We start from the raw sequence: 27,064 nt of genomic DNA, 5'->3' as shown, positions 1-27,064 counted from the left end.
TTTTTATGTAAGACATAGTTTGCAGTTATTAATCAAAGAGAAACACATGTTAACCAAATTTTAAAAAATCATTTTCTTGATGAAATATGTTAATTCAGAGCACAATAACTGCCCTGATGTGGTAAAAATACTGCATACAAGTATATGATCAGAAAATGCAGATTAATATTTGTAGGAGCAGTAATAGTAGCAGTACTGATAGCAGCACCAGCAGGAGGAGTAGGAGCAGTTTTAAATCATAAATTGATTAGCCAAACTTTAAAAATTTTTATTAGCATATCTTAAAAAAAAAAGAAAAAAAAGAAAAATCCCTCCTGGTTGCCATCAGACAAGCAGCTGCCTGTCAACTCTTAGACACTGAAGATATCAGTACACCAGCTCCACTCTCTCTTTGTCCACCTGCCAAGCTCTGCTCTCAATTCCTCCCTGTGCTGCACTGAGATATTGCTTACTCAGTCACTCTTAAGGCCAGGCACCCTTTGACTGAGTCCAACTGAAACCCAGGTCATTTAATGGAAGAGAAACTAGGAGTTGCAGCCAGGGGTCTGCTCTTTATTGGGAAGGTTTAGTCCCAAGATCCTTGGAGAAGGTCAAGACAGCAGGATTCCAGGCCTACTGCATAATCTGTCACATGGTCCAGTGCTGAGGTCTCACAGATTGAGAGAAGAGAAATTAGGATATCTTTATTGTACGTGCTGCAGATGAGATGCTCTGAGAATAGTGAAGTGAGACAAGTCAGCATTATCCTGTAACTTTAGAAGCAGTTTGTTTAAATATTTACATAAAGCAACTTGCAGATTACTAGTTTAACAATTTCCAATGCAATTTCCAATTTTTAAATTGATAATGCTTCTTATTTTGTGATGTTAGTGCCACCTTTTTTCTGTACAATGTTACAATGTTATTTTGTTTGCTTTTGCTTTTATATTGTGCCTGAGCCTCTATAAAGTACATTATGGAACCCCAACATGTGTTTTCACAATGATCACAAGCTATAAAACTGCATTTGCAAACATTTTTGGAGGTAGGTCTTGAGTTCTAATCCGGTCTCATCAGTGAATGTCTGTGAAATTTATTCATGGGTATTCACATATATGAGGTACTGTTATTCTTGTCAGTATTGTCTATTTACTGTGGAAACTCTCTAGAAGAATGATTATATCTCTGATTCAAATCTCCTTGAGTCTAATGGATTCCATCTGGAGAGCCTACATGCTTGTAAAACCCCTGGTACCACTGGGAGGACCCTTTGTGTGGTATTCTAATGTAGTCTTCTGAAATCTTTAAGTGTTTCCAAGACAGGTCTCTATTCCATTCACTTTCAAATGAGTTATTCATTTCAGTGATATTACTTCAAGCCTTGCAGCATCTTTTGCATGACAAAAACTAAGCTAGAAATCCAGATAGTATCCACATCACAAAACAGCATAATGTTTGGTCTAATGATTAAGCTAAGAGCCAGAAGGAGCTGGTTATGCAAGCTCAGAGACAATGAGCTCTCACTATTCAGCATGCCACTTCTTCCGTTAATTTATAGCAGCAATTCTGAGATTTTGGAGCCCTTGGTTTTGAGCATTGTCATTAAATTTCTCTTTAAAGTTGGACAAAAATTCCTGTGAGTTTACTGCAGATGAGGTTATTGCATGTGTAGATCCTGAATAAAGTATTAACTTCATAACCTCAATGTCCTCTTACACACTGAGTCTCTGAAATAGTGAGCTTCTTATCTTAGGACACCAAATAAATTTACAGATATTTAACCCTCCTCAGTTCCTTTAGGGTTTGATTACACTGTGCATCACAGAAGTTATGAAAAGCAGGGAAATCATATAAAGACAGTATTGTAAGAAAATAAAGGTGCTAAAAATAATTTTTACTGTCTGAATTAAACCCTGCACACTTTCCTGGGATACATGAATAAATTAAACAAATGGCTGTAATCTAAAATACATGAAGACCCTTACTCAGACATGAATATTTTTAACTTACATATTTGACAATTACTTTTAAAGAGTTTTTTACTTAATTGTTGTTGTGATCCTCAAGAGGAATTTTGATTAATTCTTCCCACCTGATTGTATTTTTCTCTGATATCTAGAGATTGTTCTGCAGCTCAAAGGAGTTCTTTAGATTTAGAAGAGTCAGAATTTAAATGAAATCATTCATTTCTGTTCCCTTCTCTCCAACATCACAAATGGTATCCAGTGTCAGTGTATGTGGATAAAAAGATCTTCATATGTAGCAGTGAACTCTGGCTGTGCTGGAGGAGACTAGAGTCACAGGCAAAATCATATCAGTTCAGAACACCTAGTGTCTGCAAAGTACATCCAGTCACTACATAACTATGGAATTCTGATCTTCCAAGACAGGGAACTTCTTGCAGCATACTGTGACTTCAGTCCAACTCTTTTCTGCAGAGAGAAGCAGGGGGGTGTGTGTGTGCAAGTGTGTGTGTGTGTGAATTGGCACATACAGGTAACCAGGGCCCCCACAAAGCCACTGCTGAAATGCAAAGTGTAGATTTATTTCATTTCCTGGCTATCAATGGGTGGCAGAGACAAGCGGCAACACAGCCTCGGTTAGGATCAGCTCATCCCAGTGGGCAGAGACACATGGGCATGTGGGCTCTGGTAGGCTTAGTCCATCCTAGTAAAAAGAGACATGAGAACACAGGCTTCTTAAGGATTATCCCTGTTGACAGAGATGTGGGGACACAGGCTCCATTAGGCTCAGCTCACCCCAGAGCACAGCAGGGTAGGAGGGCGCTGCCTGCCCCAATACAACAAAAGGCTTCACATAAACAGTTGATCACAAGGCTGGGCTTTTATGGCCTCACTCTCTCCCTTGAGCAGGAGGCTCAGGCATATCTGTGAGAGTGTGGAATCTCTACATAGGAATTCTACTTCCCACAACAGGCAGAGGATGAACAACATTAGATGTAATAAATGGAGTTTTCCCCCACCAATACTTTTAGCATTCCCAGCTGCAAGGTCACTTTGAGTAAAACTCTTCCCTCATCTTTGCCAAATCTTCCAGTGTTAACCCTTTCCTTCCAACAGTGTGTGAGCAGAAGGCCTGGCAAGCATGCTGTTATATAACAGATAGGGATCTGTGTCTTGTCTAGAGTGCATACCCAGATCATGTTCTCAGCCTCTTGGAGACTGACAATGCCTAGTGATGAAATCACCAATCCCTGAATACCTGTGTTGCTTGTTCATGACATGCTTAGGTGGTCCCAAGCATCTACTAAGGGCTTCTTCTGTCATGGCATCCCCTTTCAAGGGAAGGGGTTCGTCATAATACGAGTCTGAAAGCAAGACTACTAACACTGGAGATTACGAGCCCAGTATAGCAGGAATTGCCATGAAATGCTCAATTCCTCTTTAGCTGTGTTTTACCTGTCAAGTCTGCTCTGTGAGATTATGATAGTTAGATTAAAAAATGCTTACTTTTGTATGGTATGAAGTATGTGCTTCGATCTTCAATTGATAATGCTGAAAAACAGATTGCCCCCTGATACTGTCACCTCACTGACTCTGTGTTAGTGTTGCCTTTTTATCTGTAAGGTAACAATAACTCTGACTATTAATTAACTCTAGTTCCAGTCTTGACCTCTAGTAACTGCATTGCAGAAAACAATTTTATAAAGCATTAAAACAATTTTTGAAACTATTGCTTTGATTTTTTTTTTGTCCTGACAATGAGAACTGTATATTTATAACTTATGAACAAGTCACGAAAAATGCTATCTGTAAATGCTTTCTAAACTAATGAGAATTAAAGGAATGGTCCTTGATAGAAGTATTTTGTATGACTACAGGAATAAATGTGATCATTACTGCACTAAGGAACAATGCTAGTGCAAAAATGTGGGGAAAGTGTTCAAGTAACATTTACGCATACAAATAGACATGCACATAAATAAACATATATAAATCCCTATTTCTACCATGTACATATATATATATGTGTAAAGTGTACACACACACATACACACACACAAAATGAGGCTTTGCAGAAAACATCTGTTAGTGATTGTGGTTTGACTTGCTTCCATAAGGCATTAAGTTCCTTTATCATAACCATCTGTCATTTTTGCCGTGTTTACCGAATTAATTACAGAATTTTAAACAGCTCATTTAAAACAATCCACAAACAAAATTACTATCTGGTGAGAGCAGTTTATAAATAATATGTGTATTCTTACTGTGAGGACAGTAGCCACTATTAAAATGAAGTCATTCATCTAGCCTCTGAAGTTTTTGGGATATAATATTAAGTTAGGTAATGCAAAAAACTCATGCTGTTATGAACAAACCCCAAATCCTTCAGAATTACTGAGCTACACAAAAAAGCAGTGTAAAGGGAAAATAAATTTAATCTTTAAATTCCATTTCTTCATTCAACAGTCGGAGATCCAAACTTTGAACTGTACTTTGAAGACAAATTAACTTTTGGCATAAGTGGGAGCAGTTCTCCGAGTCAATAGAAGTACAGCATTTACATTTGCTGATGTAGAGCCTTGGATTTACTTTAAACCTCCATTTTTTCAGCAGAGGTGTAGAAGCTTTGCTTTTAGAAATCTTTCCCGTCTTAAACCCCTGTACATTTTAGGATGGATTTGCATCTTTTTATTATCACCATAATTGCTATAATGCTCTGGGGGAGAGAGGATTCCTGATCCTTGTATTACATTTTCTTGTTCCAGTTTCGTGTGGGACAAACTGGGAGCAAATGTAGAAACTGGCCTTCTCTTGTATGCATGGGCATTCTTGACTAAGCTGTGTAATAAATATTAGAAATGATCAGACTGTGTCATTAAAAAAGAAGTCATTCTATTATGCATTAATTATTTCTGAGAGAGTACACAGTGGAAATATTCGGGTAAGTTCTTGCCAAGTGTCGGGGTTGAACAGTCTATCTCATTATACAAACTGTGCTTTTTATTCCTTTGTTTTTACAGTCTGTACTAATTATGGAGACATTAGTAAGATTAAATGTCCCCACTTGTGCCAGTTATGCAACAGTGCATCCTTATTTTTGATATGAGAATGGTTTCAGTTGAAGCATGTATCTAGTAGCTGTTACCCTCCCACATTTCAAGATGTAACCTCTGACAGACTCTAAACATGTGGCTGGGCTTCGTGTTACGTCTTCATTTGCTCTCTCACAAAAGCTCTCCACCTTCCCACAAATTGCTAAACAGTTACTTTGCTTATCATCTGCAATGTGCATTATAATTTCATCACTTTCAATCTGAATTCTCGCTGAAGATCTTGGGTTCCTTTGATCTTTGAGATGAAAGTAAAATTCTCAGTATGTTTTTATTGGCACCTTTCCAGCTTTCCTTTCTTGCTATCTACAACCAAATAACTGCATACTAACGTTTTAAAATACAGAGCTGTCACTATTTAAAATACTCTATCCCATTTGCTTTTAATTATTGCACATTTAAACTGAAAATTCTCCATTTCTAAAGACGATATAGGCTTGTATTTCTTCTAATTAGGCAAACTAAATCCGTTTTGACTACATTATAAAGTAATCCAAACAACAGCAAAGCTAAAGTGGGAAGTGCACAGAAAAAGCTCCTTTATGAGTACATTAGGAACTTTTAATTTAATAATAGAAAGTTAAGAAATGTCATAATTGAAGTTGCCTTTTCAACAAATGTTTTATGACAGTCTTTAATTGCATGTGTGAGCAACTGGAGAAAATGATTACTAGCTCAAAAAAACCAAAGAGAGTGTGTGTGTGTGTGTGTGTGTGTGTGTGTGTGTGTGTGTGAGAGAGAGAGAGGACAAGGCAAGTTCTGTAAAAGTGGTTCTGGCCCACAACCTGTCCACTTCGGAGCCTTTAGAGCAGGTCTCAGTCACTGGCAAACCCAAAGCAATCCCCCACAGCCAAACTTTGGAGCCTCAGTGTAGCCCCAGAGTGGCTAACCCAAACCCTAACCCTAACTCAAACCCAAACCCTAACCCTAACCCTAACCCGAAACCTAACCCAAACCCTAACCCTAACCTTAACCCTAATCAGCAGCCCCATCTACCGGGAAGCTGAGGCCACAGGAGACCAGAGCAGATAAAAACCATTACACAAAGATGCACATGGCTTGTTCCTATTTTCCTTGGATTTTGTAGCAGCTGAGACAGTGCTGGATCCAGGGGTGGTACATATATCTCTTTTTTTTTCTCTTTCTCTCCTTTTCTTCTCCTTATTTGCTCTTGAAATCTGAGAGATTTAAGGTTGAATGGATTGAGTTTTATAAGTCAATGCTATGTGAAATGTTTTGTTTTGATTGAATATTTGCTTTACATGTTGCTAAATTCCTGATCTTTTAGAATTTGCCACTACAGTTTGGTTCTCTAACCACCTGAGAATTTTTTCAAGTTCTTCTTTGCACCACCTCAAGTAAAAGAGGTACCTTAAGTTCCTTTTAAATAAACTCACTGAGCAGGGCTTTACAACATGACCTTAGAGTATTTTCCAACTGTGGGGGAAAAAATGCCTTGAATATATTACTCTAAATAATCTGTAATAGAGGCCTCTTTAAACAGTGATACAATCATATTTTGGGAAAAAAATAGTGTGACAAAGTAAAATTTATATCATACAGTTTACAACAAAAAGTACAACCCTAATTGAAACATTAAATTTTTTCAGTTATTTCATAACCTTGAGAGTTGCAATTAACAACTTTGTTCTGCTGTGTAGCATCTTTATTTGACTCACCTTTCAAGAGTGATTTCAAATATTGTCATATGAAGTTTTTTATGGATTACAGGAATAGTATGGACTTGCAAAATTGATAGCATATAAGACAGTCTATGTAGGACACGATCAAATTTAAACAGTAATGCCAGAAATAAAGAAGAATTTCACTGGGTTTTCTTGCACATTTTTCTTGTAGTAGTTACATCAGCACATAAAAGCCAAGTTTTCTCATTGGATTAGCGAGTCTAGGCTTTGTTACTCCACTTACCTTGCTGTGTAACAAGAGTGTCTAAGCTTCTCCCCACCAAACCTCTGACTGTGCACGCCCACAGACTTCATGGGTGCATTCAAGCTGGGACTGAGAGTTGTAGGAGTTTTCCTGGGCAGTCCACACTTATTCCAAGAAGCAGGTTTGTGACGTTTGCAACAGCTTATCTTCACACTTCAGCTTCTTTTCGTACATGAGTCTGGTTTATCTACTAACAGGCCAAATTTCAATGCCATCAAAAGCTCCCCAGTACAAAACATGCATGCCCAGAAGTTTCCATTTTCTACACTGCCTCTGCTGTCACAACAATTAGAGCCTTCTTTTCTCCAAAACTTTTCTATGAGACCCACTAAAGATAATGTGCATACCCTCAGCAGAGACCATAATATTTGCAATCCCTCTCCCAGTGGTTTGGTTTCTGAGCAGTGCTTTCATCTGGAGCCTGTGATCTGACATCACACTTCAGCACTTGTAACCACAAGAACTGAGAGATTCAAATTTGCCAGACAACCCTAATCAAAACCACTATACTGGGTAGCCAGCCTCACAGACAAATGCTGTGGTTTGTATGCCAGATACCACTGAGACCCATGGCAGGCACCTTACAGCCCCTGCTGATACCTGCCCAAGCCCACGCTCTCCCTGCTAGGACATCCTGAACAGCCCATATGTGTTAAATTTTAACAAGAAACAGCCCCCATGTGCCATGGGGATCTCCTCTCCTTCACCAGAAATACAAGAAGAAAATGATCTGGCGAAAAGGAAGAGGAAAACTCCTGCCAGACTGCACAGTCACTGCTGCCAAAGCCCCAGTACTGTGCTAACAAAGCTGATGCTGGCAAACCTGGGCTTACAGTGCTGCTAATGCAAAGAGTCAGGCAGTGTCCTGAGGTGGCTTCCACACTAAAAGGTCAGGGGACAGCTCATAAAGTGTGGAGACAGCACAGTGATTTGTGTGCCAGCATTGTAGCTGAGGTCTCTCCCTGTATGCTGCAGCCAGAGTGTGCACGGGCACACTGGGGCACTGCTGCTGCAGCCAGGTCACAAAGGACTTTCTGGGGTCTGCTGGTGAGTGGATGTGGGAAGCCCAGATTTTCATGCCTGTATCATCCCTCCATCCTCCTCCTCCTTCCTTCTCCACCCTTTTCCTTCTCATCATGTAGTGCTGGCGCAGTTGTAGCTGGGTTAAGACTGAACACCATAAGATACTCAGGCAGGTTCAGGAAGGCTGAAATTTCCAAGGTTTTTAGCACAAAAAAGACAACCAAAAATATAGACCAAACATTTTCTGAAATGCAAAACTCTCTTGTCTGACTATTACAGATGAAAGTGACTCTAGCTTGAAAGAGGGGACCTCCGACGAAGTTGAAAAACCTGGCTGACTCTATCCCACTGTGTTATGCAAGAATGTTCTTTCAAAGACAACCATGGTACATAGAGTCTTTTGCATGTGGTCACATATATTTAGTCACCCATAAAAGCCAGGGGGAATTGATCCTTTCAACCAACAGGTTAAATATTTTTGCACATAATTATATAACCACCTTGTGAGTTGCTTATTGTTACAGAAGAAATATTTGCATTTTTAACTGAGGTACAAGTAGTGGAAATTTTCACCTTGAACTTATTTTATTTTCCTATTTTCTATTTCTTTATGATTTTGCTGAGAAATATACTGCATAATTTTGCTCTCAGAGAAATGTATTGTGAGGCTGCACACTGACATTTGTGCAATTTTATACCACATAGCACATACAGAATAGACTAGGGAAATTATTCTCAGATTTATAAACAAAACTTCTTACACAAGTGACTCATTTTAGTTAAATGTGGATGGCCCTTAATGGGAACACATATGTTTATACTAAATAACCTGCAATACCAACTAAGGTGGCACAATTCTCTCAGCCATTAGGAAGATTGATTTTGCCTTGGAGTGCCTCTACTCAGCAGAAGTACCCTTCAGGTAAGTTGAAAAGTTATCAGGTGTGTAGTGTAAATGAGCAGTGAAGATTCTGGAGATGAAGGAAAACTCTACTATGCCATTAGAAAAATCACTTTTCCCTCAGATTATAAACATTCACCCATTAAAAATATTAAAAACCCCAGTATATATTTGTAATAACTAAATGTTTCTTTTAAATAGCCTACAAATTAAGACATGGAAAAAAATTTCTTAAGTTGAATTAAAAAAATCCAAACAAACCACAAACCAAACTCCAGAAATGCTGAAATTTCACCTTTGAAATTGTAGAGAATATGAAGTATTTAATGACAAGTACAGGACAAGATTAATTCTGCTGAATTGCTAGCAATACTCCACTGTAAAGCTACTCAGAGATCAGATTAAGTTTAGATTGAGTATAGGGTGCTTACAAATATGGACAAGCTTAGAAGGTGATTTTTGGGTTGATAAAGTGCCTAAATGAATGTGCCAAAGTTGGTATCATCATTATTTTGAAATCATTTTATAAACTGCAGTCTAGATAGAGACAAAACACCTAATATTCATGCAAGGCAAAAAACGCTGATGAAAACCACAGGATTGGAGGGTAGAAGGAAAAGAAAGAATATTTTACTACTTGGTTTGACATTTATATATTTAAATTAAGTTATTGGATTTCAGCTCTTATAAGCAGTTCCTCAGCATTTGAGCTCCTACGTCCAATCTTATCTCTTTCTGACCTTTCACGATTCCAGAGAAGGATGAAGTCTAGATACCCAGATGGACTACATAGATATTTATACATACATATAAACCATACATACATATATAAACATATTGCACAAAGCTGGCTTATGCACTTCAATATGGTATCATCAGCACTTTGATTTAGTAAACTCTAAGGAAATCTATGTCAAAAGAATATCTGAAGGTTTGGGGATTTAAAAATTTGTTTATTTATTTATTTACTTATTTGCTTTTACTTTCTAATGCATGTATAAATAGAAATTCAAATGTCATCTCCCTGCACTGTTTAATTTGGGTTGATGAGGTGCTGGGAAACTAGAATGGAGGAGCACTTAAAAGGGGTAACAACTGTGCTCCAGTATTAGGTTGTTCAGATCAAGACTGTCAGAAAACAGTAAATTCTTTTAAGAGTCAAAACTAGATCTATTTGGTTTTCACTCTGGCATAATTTTTGAAGTTGTTTTATTTATGCTTAAACTAGGTGGTAGGATAATAAAATATTCCAAAATTCTGTCATATTCCAAGAAAAGAATTCACTTTTATGGAGTAATATTTTAGTTTTCTTGAGACACACAAACCATATATTTATCTTCTTGCCCAAAAAAACAAAAAACAAAAAACCTTTCCTTTGCTATTTTTTTTTCCAATTATTCCCATGGAGTAGAAAGAAATTAGTGTGGGGATGGCAGTACCAAACATGAAACTTGGTGTAATCATATTATCATTCACCCCAAAGTAAACATGCACTGTCCCAGAGCACTTAAATCCCAACCCTACTGATTTTTGAAGATGGATTGCAACATGTACTGTGTATCAGACAGATCTCAAAACTGAACCTAAGACATGACAATCTCCATAAACCATTAATCACAAGTTGAAGAGGATGATTATTAGTTCAAACACAGATACCAAATTACTTATTGTTTTGAAATGTGGAGAGTAGTAGAGAAAAGGTCCTCTAAGCAATCAAAAAGAAAACATATCAGATATTGAAGCTCAGTTGTCACACCCTGGAGCAATAATATTCACAATGATAATAACAATGAAATTGCAATAATAATAATGATGATAATAAAAATAATAAACTTCATTTAGTGTCAGTGTAGTCTTTGAATAGTGGTAAAATGAATTCCTTATCCTAATGCCTGTAAAATGTTGAATGCTAATAATCAGAGTGTCATTGACACCTTTTTAAAACACACATACAGGACAAGGGCAACAACTCCCAAGCAACAAATGGGGACTCTCTATATAGAGTGAAAAATAAACAAAAGAGAATGACAGAATTTTTTTTAAATCTTGTGTCTTTGTATTAAAGGGGAACAATCTTTTTCAGAAATAGAGGACTTAAAATGATACTGTTGATATGCAAATTATTTGTTTATTTTATTTTTTTTTTAATCAGTGTCTGTCCTTCTGGAACTACTCAACGAACTTTTCACAGAACTGAATCTACAGGTAACCATAGCTATTCCTATAAGTTGCTGCCTGAATCTTCAGTGAGTGAATAACATAAAACACATCTCCTATTTCTCAGGCAGACATTTTCTTTCATTTTCTGAGGCAGTTACTCCCATTTTTACACAGAGCATGATAGGATCTGTTGGTAGGAATATGATCCTTCCAACAAAAAAGCTTCATCTTGCACATTTCTTTAGAGTATTCCAGTAACAAATAAGACTTCAGAGCCTGGTGGAGCATTGCATTAGAGACCTTTAAAAAACTTGGTACAACTGTACAGTGAACTGGGGTGTTGAACATGAATTTTTCTGAAACAGCAGGCAGGATCAGCACAGTGCTGCATCTCAGTTAAATAGATTTGCCTTTTGGAAGGGCTTATTAGCTCAGAGCAATCACAGTCATCTATGCACTTATATGTCTTCCTAGTCTGGAGTTTAAATCCCTTTTGTTAGCTTGGGGACCTCTCTACTGGAACCTGCTGTGCTGAGAAAATTCACCAGTCCCTGTCGTCTGGCTACAGAGCCAGCAGGGCTCAAAAGGCAGAAACACCTCAATCCTCCCAGGCTTATTTCCCCTGCCCACAGAGAGTAATTGAAAGAGCTCCATGGTTAGACAACCCCAGAGACTCAGGTTAAAAAGTTACTGGTCCTCAAGTTATCCACAAAACAGCCAGTATTTGAGGGCATGTTAGAAGTTCTACCAACATCAGGGTATATTAAGATCTTAAGATAATAATCAGCTAGACTACTAACATTCTCTCCCTGTTAGATGTCATTTCTCTATACACTGAGAAAATATTACATAAGTTTGTGTTGCTATCTACATTAAAGAGCTCTACAATGTTTGTGTCAAGATAAAATTCTGCATTTAATAATTATCTTGTATATAAATGTTAGTTCTACCACTCTGCTTAGCATCAGAGAGGACCTTGGATTCTCCCACAATTTTTCTTCTACATCCAAAAAATATGGATCTAATATAAAATGCATAAGAAAAGTCATATCTCCTGACTCTATATGGCTGGATTTTACAAAAAATTAAAACTTTTCTACCTTTAGCTCTTCTGGTTCAGCTTTTGGAAGACAGCCTGATGTACTTACTATTATCATTACTTGGTGTGAAAAACTTACTCTGCAATTTTAGAAGTAGCTATTGAAATATCAATTAATGAGCAGGGTTTTATGTCTGTATATTTCTGGGTCCTTCTAGCTGATTTTTTCAGGCTGCACTCTGCATATCTGCAGGCGAAGGATTTTTCAGCAAAGTCATGCATCCTGATTCTTAAAAAAAACTGCAGTGCAAAGGATTTGGTGTAAGAAACAAGGAGTTTTGATAGACCATTGCCAGATGTGCAGGTATTTTCAAACACAACTGCTGCACCTTTTCCTACTATTAGATTATCTGAGAAATCTGCACTAGTATGTATGAAAGAAATGTAGCACCTCTCATTCAGTAGGGGTTTTTTTCCCCTGTATCCATGGAGTAGAACTAGACAGATACTGAAATATTCAACTTCTCATTCTGCCTGAGTAGTTTTACAAATACATAACCCAGACACAAGAACAGTACACTATTTTTCTTTCAGAAAGCACTGCCTGTAAAAAATATCATTTACAGGAATAATGTAGAGAGAATGGGAAATGTGTTCTGCTTCAACTACCAGCTCTAATTCAGCTTTCTAGAGCTATTGCTTTGATTCTGCATTAGGAAGACACTGAAGTGCTGAGCCCAGTTCCCTTACTGCTTACATCAGGCATTACTGTGACAAGCTGGTGTTTAGTTTTGCTCAAAAAACAGCATAATGAAATTGAACTGTTGATAGGCAATATAGACAATGAGCAGTAAAGGCTACAAGCTAGATATTTCTCAGCAAAAAATGAATCTACAAGACTGGTTTTACACTGCTTCCAAAACTAGAAAGGAAGAAATAAATGGATTTCCTAAAAGTTTATTCCCGAAACATTAATCTAGCATTCAAATATTCTCTTCAACTGTTTTGACAGAAGATATAACAGAAAGACCAGCCATTAAAATTATTATTTTTAATTTCAACAGAATCACTCAGAATCACTAGCTTGGAAGAAACCTTCAAGATCATCGAGTCCAACCCATGTCCCAACACCTCAACTAGACCATGGAGTGCCACATCCAGACCTTTTTTTTTAACACATCCAGAGATGGTGACTCCATTACCTCCCCGGGCAAACCATTCCAATACTTTATTACTCTTTCTGAAAACACTTCTTTTAATACCCAACCTATACCCTTGGCACAGCTTGAGATGGTGTCCTCTGCTTGTGTCAGTTGCTGCCCAGTGAAAGAGACCAACCCCCAGCTTACCACAGCCACCTTTCAGAAACTTGTAGAGAGTGATAAGGTCACCCTTAATTCTCCTTTTCTCCAGGCTAAACAACCCCAGCTCCCTCAGTTGTTCCTTACAGGGCTTGTGTTCCAAGCCCCTCACCAGCCTCATTGCCTCCTCTGGACATGCTCGAGCCTCTCAATGTCCTTCCCGAACTGAGGGGCCAGAACTGGACACAGCACTCAAGGTGTGACCTCACCTGTGCCGAGTACAGGGGAGGAACGATCTCTCTGCTCCTGCTCCCACACTGTTCCTGATACAGGCCAGGATGCCCTTGGCCTTCTTGGCCACCAGGGCACACTGATGGCTCATGTTTAGTCTGTTGTTGAGCAGCACCCCCAGGTCCCTTTCTGCCTGGGCACTGTCCAGCCACACCATCCCCAGGCTGTAACGCTGCAGGGAGTTATTGTGGCCAAAATGAAGGACTTGGCGCTTGGACTTATTAAACTTCCTCTCGTTGGACTCTGCCTATCTGTACGTTCCAGGTCTCTCTGCAGAGCCCTCCTACCCTCCAACAGATCAACACATGCTCCCAGCTTAGTGTCATCTGCAAATTTACTAATGAATGACTCAATCCCCTCATCCATGTCATCAATAAAGATATTGAACAGATCTGGCCCCAGCACAGACCCCTGAGGGACACCACTGGTGACTGGCCCCAGCTGGATGCAGCACCATTCACCAGCACTCTCTGGGCCCGCCCATCCAGCCAGCTCCTAACTCAGCAAAGAGTGCTCCTGTCCAAGCCATGGGCTGTCAGCTTTTCCAGGAGTGCTCTGTGGGAGACAGTGTCAAAGGCCTTGCTGAAGTCCAAATAGAAAACATCAACAGCCTTTCCTGAATCCACCAGGTGGGTGACTTGGTCATAAAAGGAGACCAGGTTGGTCAAACTCCTCCTAAACCCATGCTGGCTGAGTCTGCCACCCTGACCATCCTGTAAGTGCTGCATGATGACACTCAATATCAACTGCTCCAACAGAATATATTCTAAGGAGACGTAAGTATGGGAAGGTATTTTGAGTGGTTGAAAATAAAAAAGGTGCTAAAGGTATGACAGTATTTTTAATTCTTTAACTTTGTCTTTCTTAAAGCTCCTTTTATTTTTGTTTACTGTCATAGCACTTTAGGTCTTTGTGAAACTACTGATTTAAATGACAGGCACAGAAGCCCAAGCTAGCAGATCCAGAGGCAAGATCAGGGCACAAGGTAGCTCATAAATAAAAGTAAGAAAAGCAGGTAACTCTTGGGCCTGTGAGATTTGCAGCTACGAGCTTTTCATTTGGGAGAAAAAGTAAGTCTTAAGCTTTCAGTAAGTAAAGCTAAAACAAAATGGGTCTTTTCAAAATGTCTGTATAGAGCATAATTATGAAAACTGGCCTTCATCAGAAGGAGCTAACTCTTTATTCCAGATATGCTGCAGTTGAATGCGAGTACTGGACATTGTGGCTATGATCCTTCAGCAGTCATTGTGCTATAAGCTACACAAGCCCACCCTCATTCCCCAGGTTTTCCAGCTGCAGGAGCCCCTGCTCACTGCTGACACAAGTGTTTATACAGCCACAGAATGGATTGGATTGATGAACTAATTTATCCTAAATTATCTCTGAAAAAAAGTTTGAGCTCTTTTACAGCTGGATCAATTCCCCAGTTCACCATATAAACAGCTGGATGCAACTGTGGGTAGCAGCAAACACAGAAGGCAGATTGATGATGGGAAAAATTGCCTGGCAATAGGGTGGATATACGCTGATTCAGCCGTGTCACCAAACTTGAATCCCAACCTAGAAAAGAGAAATGCAGTCTAGGAAATACAAGATCAGAGCAATGCTGTGATAGAAAATCTGATATATCATGCAATTTGTAAATTTGGTTATCTTGACTAACTTCTAAGGTTGCAACCTTTTCTGCAAAATGTAAAGCAATTAAGGATTAAGTTGGATTTGGTCATCAATCATGAGTACTACTGTGTTGTTTATCAGGAAATAATGGCTACTCAACTTCACTCAGTAAATGCAAATTTAAACATATAAAAGAAAATTACATTTAAATTAAGGAACATTAGGACATAAATATTTATCTTACTTTTTTTATGTGATGAATAATGCTACATACAGACACTGCATTTGAAAAGGGGGAAAAAAGGACGAAAAATCTTCAATGAGGGAGTTTATGGTACTTAAGTAGTAATGTGATAATTACCCATGCATATGCACTCAATTATAAATATGGAAATGCTTAATTAATTAATAGATTAAAATAATCATGACACAGAAGGATATCAAAGGGTACTTTGCAGCATTTAGCTAGAACTTTGTGGTTTGTGTACAGCTGCTGTGATCCTAGAAAAGTTTAAGGTCAAATTATAACTAATAACACTAGAACTTCTTATCAGAATCCTCTGATATAGAACTACATTACTGAGGGATTTCTCCTTTCACACACACTCTTGAGATGCTTTAGGCTGGCTCTGAAGGGAGATGAGACCTTGGCTTTTTCAGATTACTTAAGCCCATATGAAATACTTTTTGTCTTTTTCCATACTCCTAACGGTGGGAATACTGTATTCCTCAAGGTCCTCGAGAAGGGAGAAGTTTGAGTAAAATACTTTGTATCATCTGTACCTCATGATGTTTCTGCAGGCAAATGAGAAGTATGCTAGGTATATAAATATTATTTTAATTTTTCTAACAATTAAGGTGAAATTGAGTTCTGCTCTCAAAAAATCTGCAAATACACATTTGAAACCAATCACTGTGGCTCTACATTACCCTCATTTGTATCTCTGCCACTGTTCCAACTCATGATTTTGTTGGAATGAATATTTGTGGAAACTAGCTATTTTAAACAGACGTTAGGGAAACTGACAAAATTTAACCTTGTGTCTGTACTTCCGTGCTTATCCTGACCATCTGATTCTGGGCACAGTATTGATCCACACCATATGACGTGTCTAAACTGACTAAGAGTTTCCCTATCAAGGACTAACAGAGAAAATCAAAACAGAAGCTGCAGTAACAGATGTCACTGCAGCCTTTTCTGGTGAAAACCACTAGATGAGGGTTGTATGTTGTGCTTGGTTTGGGCAGTGGTGCTCAAGCAGAAGTTATGTAAGAAAAGTTCTCTAAGGTGAACAGTAGCTCAGTAAAGGCAAGACTGAAGCCAGAAAATTGAGGCTGGAGAAACAGACTGGGAGGGAGCAATATTGCTTTCATTTATCTAATAGCTAACTATCATGCTGTAGTTACCACCAGGATCTACTGGCACTTACAACAGAGGCATGATTTTAAACTTCCAGCTGACATCTGAATTGCTGTAAAAGTGCTCGTCAGATTTTTACCTTCTGCAGTTTGTGATACACATCTGTTGTTTCATGAGGAGTGTTTTTCCATGCTTTGAACGACTTAATTTTACAAATTATATCATGCATCAAACATGGTCTGTCATACAGTTTGTCATATTATATTACCACACATAACACAAATCAATAGTAGAATATCCGAGTATTTGAAATATGTCAATATCTTTCACTAAAACTCACACAGAACTGCACCGTATTTTAGTACCATTCAGAAGGTGAAGATGTCCAAATGAGAAACAGATATTCAGAGTCTAACAGTGCACAGTTATATTTTCATGGAATTTATAGATTTGCCTATGAGATATAGAAAGTTGAAATGACATATAAGAAAAAAATCACTTCATTCTTTGTATTCTGTATCACCCATTGTGTCAGCAGAAATGCTTTAAATTATATTATTTTTTAATAAAATAGAAGAAGGTCAGTTGCTAGAGGGTTATGATTTCCACTTTGGAATTTTGAAATTGCGATCCTTTTTAAACCATATTTCCATGCTGTGATTCTTCATTAAGAAATATGTAAAAAAAATAGAAAGTGTCTGTTTATAAAAAGAGTGTCTTTTTATAAATAATGAATTAAGGAAAATGAAGTTCATATAGATCAGGTCGTATTTGTATCACTGAGATTTATATTAATTGTACTTATTTCATACTGCCTAACTAGTCCTCACTATTACAGTAAGTAAACAACTCAAAGACATAAATATTAAACTTAATTTTAAAAGTCTTGAGATATAGTGTATTTTTTAAGCTGTCAAAAAATTCAGAAGCTTAAATCTTGGGTTTGAGACTTCTTTTTCACCATCTACAGCAAGAACTATGCCAGTAATTGAGTAATTAATATGTCAAAATAAATCATATAATTTCATTGCTTACCATAACAATATATGAATTTCAGAAAAAGTGACACTGCTTGTTAAAGTCACAAATTGTTTGTAGTAGGAGTAGTTGCAGAAAGCATTGTTATGACAGCAATATTTTAAACTGGCTAATTCAATATCACTTAAAGGCTTGCTAACGCTGAAATGTTTCAATTTGTTTTATGCTAATAGTCTGCTACTCTTGCTTCAAACCCTACTGGGCCACTAAGACAGGGCCAAGATACACTTAGTTGTGAATCTACTAAAAACAGTCCTCTTTCCAAAGAAGGGTAAATTTGTTTGAGTAAGTGTGCATTTACAAAGCTGTAAAAGGAAGGAAAAGAGTAACAAATGTGATATCATTGTGGCTTTTTTTTCCTACACTCAACTTCAGTGTTGTTTTCAAGGCATTAATAATTCAATACTTGCTAAGTGGAATTGAAATATTCAATGGCCTTAATATGGGACACCTGCAGGTCCAAGCTCCATTTTAATTACTTATTAAAAGAAAAAGTCACAAAAACATGCAAATTCCTATGCTTTGCTATAAGCAGATGCCAGTTACTAAAAAAAACCTTCCAGTCTCTACCTCCCAATAATTTCTCTAAATAAGTTCTACCAAGAGGAAAATTTTCAGTAAAAATCACACTACTTCTGCAGCATTTCCTTGTATACGTAGCTTGTTTTACTTGAAATTAACTGATTCCATGTTCAAATCTATGTTCAGAGCAGCATTCAGAAAAATTAGAATATTACACCAGAAGATGTAAACTATGCATGCAGTAAAAAAAAAAATCAACCAGACTGTGGGTATTGACTTGAAATTTTCTATTCCTAATGTATAAACTAGAAATTTTAACAAAAATGAGGACTAAAATCTCATATTTAAAGACATCAGCAATATGAAAAAAATTACTACAAAACAAAAGAAAGTGTAATTTTTAAAATTTATTTTCAAATATTTTCAAAATTTTACATCTTGGAAATTGTATAAATTAGTGGACTACAACCTTGTATGTAAAATAGACCTTCATTTATTCATATTCATGAGAAATAACCAAAGAAATGAAAATTTATACTTGTTCTTATATTGAGTTTCCATGTCACCATAAAGCTGGGAAAAAAATCGTCATTTTCTTTATTAGGAAGGATACAAGTATCAAAAATGCATTTTCTTTGGTTCTTCTCTTATCTGGATTGTCCTGGATACTCTTAATAGCATAAATGGATATGACTTATAAGAGATGCTTGCCATTCTACAGTTATTTAAGTGTGCCATTCTAACTCTGAAATTAGCTGAAGCAATCCTATAAATCATACAGAATATACCATTGTGATATGCATGTTGTGCTATATGGTGATTAGCTTGGAAGCTGGGCCAATGACCATTTGCATGGTAATGAAGCATTCTTTCATAAAGGTGTCAAAAACAATCTCAGAGGCTAATGAAATTTTATGCAAACCACCTGCTGGTCACCTTCACTTCCATTAAATGCCTTTTGGGGAAATGGAAGAATCTTTCTTATTAAACACAAATTAGAATGCAGATAAACACAGGGTAAGCAATAAGTAAAGTACAAAATGCAATGTGTAGGAATAAGACCACATGTGCTGTATAGAAGATTAGCCATGATTGTTCTGTAACAATGACCATGTTTTGTTATTTTTGAATATTCAAAGGAAAGTAGAGGCAGTCCTGTGTGACTTCTGCCAGTAGCTTGAAAATGACTAGTTCAGAAAAACATATCCTTCTGGTTTCTGCACTTTAAACAGAAATTTTGGTTTCTGTAAATGGGTCAGTTCTAAATCACAGAAAATTTTAAAGGACAGAAAAAGAAAGAACAACAGAACAAACTCACAAGCAAACAACAACAAAAATATTGAGAATTCAACTTTACCCTATAAAGAAGAGAGTGTGTCCTTCTGGCTAGAGCATTCTCAAGGAGGCAGATACTCAGGACTGCAGCATTTCATCAAACCAAATAGGCAAATGAAAATATTGTGTACTTATAGTGGTTTTTAGACATATCTCTATTTTACATAGGCAGAAACATGAATAATTCCCCACTATCATATAGTATTTTCATGAGTTAATTTTCACACAATAAAATTTTATACAGGTATCTATCTAAAACTTCTTCATATGTTAACAGTGGAAAACTGGGCAGCATCACACAGTAAAGGTTCTCAAGAACTTGTGGATTAAGAGATGAAACACTTGGGAAGAAAGGAGGTAATAAATGATCAGTTTTCAGACACATCTCACAGGGATTTTTGCCTGGAGTTTTGCTGCTCACCATATTGAAAAATAATAGAAGGGGTAATTAGTAAGGTGACAAAGTTTCCCGGTGATTCAAAATTCCTGAGGACAATAAAAACAGCTGGCTCTAAAGAGCTACTAAGACTATCATGGTATCAAGAGACATAAAGTGATACATGACACTCAGGAATGATAACTTCAAGATTACACACATGATGAAAAACAGTCTCAAATATATGCACTGGGTGATATGCTTTAAGATATCTAATTTAAATAGAAAAGAGATGTGAGAATCATTGTAAACAGCATTAATCCCAAAAATAGAAAAAATGAAGGATTTATTCAAAAATAATAGAGAATTAAACACTGTGCAGATTATAAAACTGCATAAATCTATGCTGTGTCTTGACTGCTGAGTGAGAACTTGGACCCCACCACTCAAAAAAGTTGCAGAGGAAACAGTTGCATTTTTCATGAGTGAATAAAAATATACCTCAACTTTTAAAAACGGTGAAGGGAAAAACTACACACGAGGTGCAGAAACTGAGTCATTATGTAATATTTGTGATAATGAAAGCACTAAAACCAAAGCAAAGAAAACACTATGTAGAGCTTTAAAAGAAAAACAAATGCATGTTCCACTAGAGTCAGATGGTGGAAGAAGCTTGTAGCTGAAGGAAGTAGTTAATGTCAAATTATAAATAGATACAAAAAGCAATTAAACATGGTAATGAAGTAGAAACTGTTTTAAGTTTTAAACAAAAAGATAATATCAATATCTTGAAAAGCTTCTAAGCCACAGTGCTGGGTAAGCATGGGTAAGCATTACTGTATGGTTTATATTTCTTGCTTGAGGAATGCTATCAGCTACTGTCATAAAGTAGATAATAGTCTTTCCTGACCTAGAATTACTTACTTAGGATTCTTTAAGCTAGCAAGTCATATACCCTTGAGAAGGGGTTTTAAATATTCTCACAGGGAAGCAACTGTGAAAGAAAGAAAGACAAACAAAAGGCCCCAAAGTTATAGATCATGGAAAAACATTTTTCTTCTTTTTGTCATTTACCTTAACGTGCTGGTCATTTCAAAGTTGTGTTCTGTAATATTTTTTAAGTAGTTTTGAAGGTTAGCATATATTACTACTATGTTATTGTCTATTTATATTTAGGGAAAAACCCCAGATATTTTAGGTCTTAAATAGAAAAGTACTATTACATTTAAATAATAAAAAATACTATTACATTTAATTTGAATAAGAGTACCTTCCATGTTCTGGTTACACATTTAAGAGTGCAAAACAGGTAGGTTATTCAGTTGGCTTACTTGTGTGCTTAAATTCCTGTGTTTACTAATAAACAGTTTTACTTTCAGGGAACAGATGTGTATCTGAAACTTACATGTGTTATTTGACAATCTAGAACATTTTCATATTTGTTCTTTGCATCTTTTTAAGTAGTTTGAAAAATTCTTGCTATGAATTTGGAAGACTTTACAGTAAACTTTTCAAGTTATTTCATTTTCTCTCCTGTTTGAATACATGAAAAGATACAAAAAATCCATTAGAATTTGAGAGTTTAAGAAACATATATATTTTACCTAAGGATTCTAGTAATGATATCAGGCATGAAAATGAGATTAAAATAAATAACAATTTATAGATATACCCCATATAAGAGCAAAATCCATCTTCTCATGTTTTTAAGACATAATTAGAAATAACATAGAATCAAAAAGCATCACCTTGTAAACAAAATGATTTTTACCTGGAAGCACATTCAGTGCTCCTTGAAGGGGAAGAGAAAGGAGAAGAGGATCTCTCCTTATAAGAGTTTTAAACATTGGGACCTACATGAAAAAAATGTATGCTTTTGCAAGCTATAGGTAGAAGTTTAGGTCTACTGGATTTAGCAAATTAACATAACTTGAGATTTTGCCCAGAGTTCAAGGTAAGTTTGTCCTCAACTGAAAAAGTGTGTTGTAGTTTATGACAGAAGAAAATAAAGACAAGTTTTCTCTCTACAGAAGCATGTAAAGACAAATGTTTAAATCCCCTTTTTCCTGTTTCTTAAAGACGTGGTGTAGCAATAATGTAGAGATTATAAAAAAACCCTAAATGGCTTATTTACTGAGATAAAAATTTATCAAATTGGTTCAAGTATCATGTCCACCATTTATTTATTTATTTATTTGTTTATTTATTTACTAAGCTACTTCCAAGCAAGCATTTAATATGATTAATCACGATGTCCAGACAGCAGGTTTTGGATCATTCTCTAAATTCAGGTCTTATCCTGGGACTGAAATATTGAAAGTAAATAAAAAGTATTTTCTCCACAATTTTCCAATTCCTGTTTGCCTCTGCTCAGCAGCTGCTCATTCATGTTGTCAGTGCCTCCTTCCATGGATAACTGATGTGCACACAGACCAGCTAAGGCACCAGAATCTAGATTCCTTTTCAACAAATGTTGTCTTGCAGGCTTGCTAAAGTTTCACATCTTTGTGACCTTACATCCAAACCATTGCAAATCAAACTCCAATGATGCAAGGACCACCAATTTAATTCACCCTGTTTCCCCACTATGGAAATGTTGCCATGATCACATTGTGATAGTGGAAATATTTTCAGAATATCTATCTAAACTCCAGCCTAAAACAGAATGGAAAGTTTCCTCTCAAATGTGAATGACCAGAAATTAGAGAAATCTGTGTTCTCATAGTATTATATGTGGTATGCTTGCTCTTTAGAATAAATAATGCTTTTCCTGTCTACATTTATCAAAGCATTGCAAATGTGGTTCAAAACAAAGTAGAAAGCATATAATAACTCACTGGAGTTTCTGTTTAAAAAAACCAAAACCTGCTGCATTTATATTCACCTGATGAACAGCAGCACATCTCTCCATTTCATCTGCAAAAATATGTAAATTCAAGTCAATAGTAAGTGATTAGGAGATGTTGGGATTTCCAACATTATGAATCTACTGAAAATTACATTAACATAGAAAGATAGGTGGTGAGGAATACTAATAGATTTACAAAAGAATAATGTCCCCAGTAGAGACTAATGTTCCTTAGTTTAGCAGCTCTGAAAGGACTAAGAGAAAACACAGGCGCAATCCATCAAAAAACTGATCAAAAATATAAAAGAACATTTATCTATAAGCTTCTATATATCAGAAATTTTATTGAAAAGAAGCTTAATTTCCACTGAAAAAGTTTTATTCCCTAGAGGTTACTTTCATTATTAGAAAAAGAAACAGTGATGTGTGTTTATAGAACACAGGCATGGTCCAGAAATCCTGCTCTGATCAAAAGAGCAACAAAATCAAATTATGTTGTGGTTCAGTGAGTGCAGAAACTTGAGTAATCTTTAACACCTGTTTACCACTTGTCTTTTCCAAGGCAAGTTTCAGAGCTTGTTGGGTTTGTTGTGAAAACTCCTCTGAAAAGGACATGAAAGACTCAGTCTTGAGTTTATCAGCTGGATTCTCTGCTCTCCTCTTTTTTTTTTTTAACATCATTGTAGCTCTTTTGATTATAAGGAGGTTGGTAGGAATTGAAAAAAACTTTCAGACCAAACCTACCCTGAAAAATTTTTCATTTTTGTTCCCTTTCTTCACATTTGTTGCATTACCCTAGGTGAGATGGGAGATTCCCTTCTCCTATATGTAAAGATATGGAAGTAACAGAGTATTCTAAAGATTTTACTGTCAGAGCACAAAAAAAACCCCTGGAAAATACATTACCAATATTTAACAGTTTTCAATCCAAAGTAGAGATAAGTAATTTATAGGTGGCTATTTAGATGCTTACTTCCCACTGCTGTTTCAATATTGGTATAATTTTAAATTTGAAATTAGAGCAGAACTCAGATTACCTAAGGTCCAGAGCAGTCCCTTGTCTCAATATTTCAGTCACCAGAAATTTCATTAACTAGAATGATGAGTGCAGAAAATGTCTTTCATGGTGGAAATAATTAGGAAGACCGTAGAAACATTTCAGCTTCCTCATGAGCAAAAGCTTTTGAAAAAGTAGGGCTACTCTGCTAAAATACTCATTAGAATACAGAGATAATAGAAATATATATAAAAACATGTAAAATTGGTTCTAAGCCATTTTTTTTCCTCCACTGGATTCACCTCATAAACCCTATCTCCATATCTTAGATCTTTAAGAAACACCAATACATCTAAGACCAAATTGAGTCAGATTTTCAGCCTGTGGTCCTACCTATGTAGTGTTGTTCCTCTTAGCAGCGAGCACTAACCAATGCTCTAAGCCTAAAACATTGCTGCTGATGATGTCACCATAAATCAGGAATGATTCACTAATCCCGGCTCCTCCACCCACACAACACCGTCGATCAAAGCGAGAAGCTCACACATGCGGCAGATGAAAAGAAGTATTGTTCCTACTTCATTAGACAGACACATTATCTGCAGCAGCAATAGGCAGTATCACTGACACCTTCACTAGGTAACATTCTGTGCTCTCACAAAAGCATGGGAGTTTAGTGTTGCAGGTAGTCGTTGTTTCCAAGGAAAATAATTGACATCAGGTTACTACAAGCTGGTGTGACCCCAGCTTGTGAAGCCACACGCTGCTTATTGTCTGGGAGGATGATGCATGTCACTACTAAGCACTCAATTTCTGGTTCACAAAAGAAGGATCACAGAGTGTATTCATATACTAGAAAATTACATGTTAAAAGCTTGGCTGGCAGCACTGCCCTTTTTGATCATTAATTAATTGCAGTGGCTTTCTTTAATGAAGGCTTCCCACCTGCTTTTTGTTTGGTTTTTTTGGGTTTTTTTACTGCAGAGCAAGAAAATCAGCTTCTTTCTTTCATTTTCAAGCAGCAAAGCCTAATCTGCAAGTTAATGTTAAACTAGGCCTCTATATTTGTACTTGTACAGGGAATGAGAAGGGAACAACTTTTATCTGCCAGGCACTTTAAGCAGTTCATGCAGTTTAATGCCTGATTATGCCACATTGAAACTCTTAAATTGCATGTAAGTAGTGACATACAGGTGGGCTGCTACCTTCATATGGAATCAGTGGGGCTGTGTAGAAAGATCATTTCTTACCATGTAAATGAAAAGCAGATACTCTATATTACTGCTGCTCAAAGAGCAGCATTTTATTAAATGTAACAGAACCAATCCTGCAATTGCTTTGACAAAAAAAAAGAAAAAGTATGTAGGAAATATGCCTATTATGATAGAGGTCCTCAAGGAGCAGGAAACTATTCCACCTCAACACTTATAGTTTCTTTCAGTTCATGTAGGTATAACCATCCTAGACAGTGGAACAGATATTTGGATGCATTTAAAATGCTGTTAAAATTGGAGGCCAATGCAGCTGATCTGATTTGCACTGATGATTAAATCTTGAACATTTAGAGGTTCAATCTATGTCGAAAAATGCTGATTTGTGCTCAGAAATTTAAAAATTGCATGTATGTAAAGGAAAATAATTTCAATTTGACAGGCAGATTTTTTTCTGTAATTTTATAACTTTATTTTCAACCAATAGCTTCATTTTCTATCCATAGACTTTTGGTAAATTCTTACCATAGTAAGAAATATTATAGGCACATATACAGTGACATGTGAAAAGCTTCAATATTGAACAATATTTGCTCCGAACCACAGTATACACTATTGGGAGAAAACAATAAATGTTCATTAAGTTCTTAGTTATTTGTAATAATATTTTAAAGATGAGAAAAAAATATGCACACTACAAAATAATTATCTGCCATGAAATCAAAATTGGCCTTTTCATGGAAAATAGTCAAGGCATTCTCCTACTCTTTGTTATGTGAAGACATCAGGGGGAAAAAAAAGAGGTAATGTATTACAGCTTGAAAGGGATTCTGTTGTGTTGCCACAGAGGCACTCCCCAGACTCTCTGGCACCTTTCTAAAATGTGACAAAAACATCTCAATGGTGCCTTTAACATGAAAGGACCATACCCTGTGAAATGGAGCGCAGCAGACAGAAACACACACATAGACCTGTGTTCAGAGAAAATGTTATCTGGAAAATTCCTTGAGCCACAGGAAAGTCAGTCCAGGCCAGTGATTCAGTCACTCATTGTGCCAAATTACTGGAACTACTTTTCTGCTGTTCCTTTTGAAGTCTTTGTTCCACTGTCCAAACATCCAAGGATTAAGGAGACCACAAAAATGAGTAATTTCTCTGCAATTGATTGATGACTTTTTGACATTTAGGCCTGTGATACACACTAGTATTCTATTCTCTTTCAACAATGCTAGTAAATGAAAATACAATATTTCTTTAAAATTTCATTGTCATTTGTCTGGCATATACCCATTTTTTAAAAATGGTAACTTAAATTTTTTAAACATTAATCTTACTTTCTAGGACTATATTAAATTATTGGAAACAATTCTGTAATTAGTAGGCTTTTTAAATGGTTTCAAGATATCCTGCATCAAATTTTTGATACCCCTAGACACACAGCAGCCTGACATTTCCCAAGAAAGAAGAAAAAAATAATTTCTTTCCTATTAGGTCAGTTTGAATTTGAGATAATTTTTTGGAGAAGAAGTTGCTTATGCCTCTGTGATGTGGAGAAAAGTAGAGAGAGTTGAGTTAAGAAATGTCTACGTCTTCTAGAGTCCCATATGGGCTTCTATATTACTGTAGATGATAAATCTGGAAGATCTGTAAATATTGCGAGGTACTTTTTTTTTCCTTTTTTTATCTCTATGGGGTAGCTAAATCTTTAAAATGTAGAAATTATGTGCATTTTACCACAAGATAAGAAGAATTAGACTTTGAGTACTCACAGCAAAAGAATTCAAAAGCCATGACATAGAGGAAGAACAATCGTCATTTTAATGATAATGGAATATAAATTTTACCATGTGTCTGTGAGTGGTGGAATTTTAGGACTGACAAGCACCAAGTTATCTCCATGAGACAAGTTTTTAGCCAAATATATTCCTTTTATGACTTTACTAATATTTCTGAAGTCATATCAACAGTGAATGTGATCTTCTTTATGCAGGTATCAAGAGAGGTGTCCTTATCATGCAACAGACAGAAAATACCATACTGCC

This window comes from Haemorhous mexicanus, chromosome 1 (assembly GCF_027477595.1).
Source record: "Haemorhous mexicanus isolate bHaeMex1 chromosome 1, bHaeMex1.pri, whole genome shotgun sequence".
NCBI classification, from domain to species: Eukaryota; Metazoa; Chordata; class Aves; order Passeriformes; family Fringillidae; genus Haemorhous; species Haemorhous mexicanus.
The sequence above is the reverse complement of the archived record's forward strand: the minus strand, read 5'-3'. Positions refer to the sequence as shown.